Raw genomic sequence first — 4,522 nt, forward strand, 5'->3', positions numbered from 1 at the left:
GATTCTCCTGTTCCCTGGATGCTGCCTGACCTGCTGCGCTTTTCCAGCAACACATTTTCAGCTCTGATCTCCAGCATCTGCAGACCTCACTTTCTCCTCAAAGATTACTCTATCATAATTCTGCAAGCTCACTTATCTACATTAATGTATTTAATACTGCTGACTGTAAGTATATCTCTCTAAAACAGATTAGTCTACCCTTTCTTCACATTCTCTTTCATGTTTCTGATGTCACTGTTATATACATCACCATCTCCTTTTCATATCCATTTTAACTATGTTACAGTAAAAGCGAGAGTTGATTGGGGAATACATCATTTTCTATAAGGACAACTTGTGTCCATCACAATGACAACACAAATCACCACCAGCCCTCTGCTTGCCCTGAACATGTTGATGTGCATTCATAGGAATAGTGGCATGGACGAGCAATGATTGCAAAGAAGCTTCCTCTCATGACTGTGCCTCCAATGTGGTATTGCATATGATGCAACAAAAATTATTTTATATCCTGATATATAAGCAAGGGATGGATATGTGGAACGAAAACAGAAATTGCTTGAGAAACTCGACAAGCCTGGCAGCATCTATGGAGGTAAAGCGGAATTAATGTTTTGAGTCCAGTGACCTTTCTTTTGATGTTCTGAAGAAGTGTCACTGGACCCAAAACATGACCTCTGCTTTCTCTCCATACAAGATTATGGACTTGTTATATTTCTCCAGGAATTTTTGTTTATGTTTCAGATCTTCAGCATTGACAGGTCTTCGCTTTGTTAAGGGTGGATATCATGGTATTGACAAATCCAACAGATATTAATTACAACTATTATATAGAAGCATACAAATATTAAATGCATTATATTACATTCCTCAAGCATATAGAGTCCCATACAGTCATAGAGATGTACAGCACGGAAACAGATCCTTTGGTTCAACTTGACCATGCCAACCAGACATCCGAACCTAATCCCATCCTATTTGTCAGCACTTGGCCCATATCCCTGAAAACCCTTCCGATTCATATACCCATACAGATGCTTCTTAAGTGTTGTAATTGTACCAATCTCCACCACTTCCTCTGGCAGCTCATTCCACATATGCACCACCCTCTGCATGAAAAAGTTGCCCTTTCGGTCCCTTTTAAATTTTTCCCCTCTCACCCTAAACTGATAAATGTCTGAACTAATGCTAAGCTATTAAAGGATCATGCTTTTTGTAGTGTAATTCTTCAAGTGATCTGAGATAAGATGGAGTCCAAGATATTTACTGCAATGGAGAGCCAGAATCGCACTCAAATTGGAAGAGGTTTTGTTCTCATTAGCTTGGTGGATGTTAATGATAATGCTCCAGAATTCCCAATGGACTATGAAACATTTGTATGTGAGTATTCCAACCATGGTAAGGTAAGGAACTGCCCCACATTACATTGATATAACATTCACTCTGTTCAGGGAATGTGTTTCCATAGCTATATATCTGCATCGTTTCATTCAGCTTGATGTTAACTCCATTCATTTATTCATGCACTCTCACCTTTGAATCAATACTTGCTGGTTCAATTCCCACTCCAGGATTTCAGTATGTAACAAGTTGGTGAGAGAGGAGTTGCTTCTGAGTATGGAGGAGTCAGTTCACGGGATAGTTGGTTTGAAATGCCAACAGAGTGGGTTCAATTCCCATGGCAGCTGAGGTTCTCTAACTGAGGTCCTCCTTCTCTATCTCTCCTCATCCCTTAGGCCAATTGACCTTCAGGTTAAACCATCACCAGTTGTCTCTCTCTAATGAAAGAACAGCCCTATGGTTCACTAGCGCAGGTCGATAGGATAGTGAAGAAGGCGTTTGGTATGCTTTCCTCTGTTGGTCAGAGTATTGAGTACAGGAGTTGGAATATCATGTTCAGGACATTGGTTAGGCCACTTTTGGAATATTATGTGCAGTTCTGATCTCCTTCCTTTCAGAAGGATGTTGTGAAATTTGAAAGGGTTCAGAAAAGATTTACAAGGATGTTGCCAGGGTTGGAGGGTTTGAGCTATAGGGAGAGGTTGAATAGGCTAGGGCAGTTTTTCATTAGAGGCTGAGGGGTGACCTGATGGAGGTTTATAAAATCATGAGGGGCATGAATAAGGTAAATAAACAAGGTCTTTTCCCTGGGATGAGGGAGTCCAGAACTAGAGGGTATAAGTTTAGGGTGAGAGGGTAAAGATGTAAAAGAAACCTAAGCAGCAACTTTTTCATGCAGAGGGTGGTGTGTGTGTGGAATGGGCTCCGAGAGAAAGTGGTGGAGGCTGGGACAATTACGACATTTAATAGGCACCCAGGTGTGTATATGAATAGGAAAGGTTTGGAGGCATATGGGCTGGGTGCTAGCAGGTGGGACTAGATTGGGTTGGGATATCTGGTTGGCATGGACGAATTGGACCGAAGGGTCTGTTTCCATGCTGTACATCTCTGTGATATCCTCAGAATGTATGTCATGATATAGTGATGATGTAATCGGTGTATCTCTTAAAAGGTATGCTGACATAACATAGTATTCCCTACCTCATCATCTTACGCATTAAGAAGATAGATGTAAAGGAAAGAACAAAAGTTGGATGAAACAAGAAACAAGAAAGTTTTAGAGAAAGTTGCCGAAGGGAAGAGTCAACTGAGCTGGAAATGATCACTGTTTCTTTCTCCACAAATACTGGTGGGTCAAATGAGTTTCTACAGCACCTTCTGTTTTTGTTTCAGAACTCTAGCATCTGCAGTGTTTTGCTTTTGGTTTAGAAACATGGATAAATTGGATGTGTAGACTGCACTTTACAAGAACTGTAGAGAGCAAGAGGTGAGAGAACAGTGAAGGCAGAGTTTGAGAAAATAACAATTTTACATTTGCTCTTGCATTAATTTTCCTCACCAGCCAACGTGTCACAGTTAAGAGAATGTTTGAAACAGGCTGTACCAGGAACTAAGCCTCACCAATTACAGTGAAAACATCACTTTAAACACCGGGATGCAGTGCTGCACGACAAGTTTTCTGGCGCCTGTGACTGTGTTGAGAAATACTTGGCAGCCATTTATTTTCAGTGTATGACATGGAGTTTTTTTTTAATGGGTAGGTTACCCTCTTCCCACACACAGCGAAGTGACTCTCCAACTTCAAGACAAGTGATCACTGTTTGTCACATAATTTGACCCAACAAACAGGTCTTTGAGTGACATGCTTTGACATTCTTTCAAAGCAGATGGTTTAATCTAGGTGGTACGATCTTTTTAAGGAGCCAGCTTGCAGTCTCAAACATTCGCTTCTTAACAAAAGTGAGGGAGAGACAACAAAAGGACTGACACTTGATCTCCAGTCATTACTACTTGGGTGGTCGGGTTGAAGGACTATTATTATGCTTGGAAGAATGGAGCCTGATTACAGACAATGAACTGATTTTGCCTGTGGGTAATTATTTTTTTCTCTCTCTCATTTCGCTCCTTATTTCCTTCCTGCTTTGTTTCTACACTTATTGTGATGTGTGACAAAGGTTGGGTTTGACGCATTCACTTGCTTTGCCATCCAGAGTGGATTTTTCTAAATGGTGATTAGCATTTGGGGACTGCAGTAGGACAGTGAGAGGCCTACATAGGTTTTGCACAGAACTTAACACATCACCTGGCCGCCAGCAGCTGCCAGCTTTTCTTGTGCACACTTAATTATAAAAAGCTGTTGAAACACTCAAATTGGGATCCATGGATATTTAGTTTTACACCACAGAAATCGTCAGAATTAACCATTTTTTAAAGCTGGGGTCAAAATCATCTGACTGAAAGAAATTATATAATTGTTAATGCTTCATCGGCCATTAAGTATCTCAGACATGTTCAAACGTTCCAGGTACTGTTTGGGAAATATATATTGCTCACATTACCTTGAGGGGTGTTCTCATAGTACAACATGTCCGGTACATTACCCTCAAGTCAAGGAATCAACCCTAGTTCAATTAAGTTAAAAATCACACAACACCAGGTTATAATCCAACAGGTTTATTTGGAAGCACTAGCCTTCGGAGCGCTGCTCCGTCATCAGGTGGTTGTCGAAAGGAGCTGCACTCTGAAAGCCACTGCTTCCAATTAAATATGTTGGACTATAACTTGGTGTTGTGTGATTTTTAACTTTGTACACCCCAGTCCAACACCAGCACCTCCAAATCATGACCAGTTCAATTAAGAATGCAAGGGAGCATATCAGGATAGCACCAGCCATACATACAAATGAGGCATAACCTGGTGAAGCATAAACGGGACTAATTACATGTCCAAGATTGGATGTAGCATGTGATAGACAAAGCTAATTATCCCACAAACAATTAAACAGATCTATTGAAGCTCAAAGACCTATTGAATCCAGTTGCGCGGGGTGTTGAACAATTGAATGACTAACCAGAGGAGGAAGCTCCACAAACATTTCCATCTTTCATAATGGGACAACTCAACACATCAGTGCAAAAGGCAAGTCTGAAGTACTTACAACCATCTTCATCGAGAAGTGTCA

This window comes from Chiloscyllium plagiosum, chromosome 11 (genome assembly GCF_004010195.1).
Source record: "Chiloscyllium plagiosum isolate BGI_BamShark_2017 chromosome 11, ASM401019v2, whole genome shotgun sequence".
NCBI classification, from domain to species: domain Eukaryota; kingdom Metazoa; phylum Chordata; class Chondrichthyes; order Orectolobiformes; family Hemiscylliidae; genus Chiloscyllium; species Chiloscyllium plagiosum.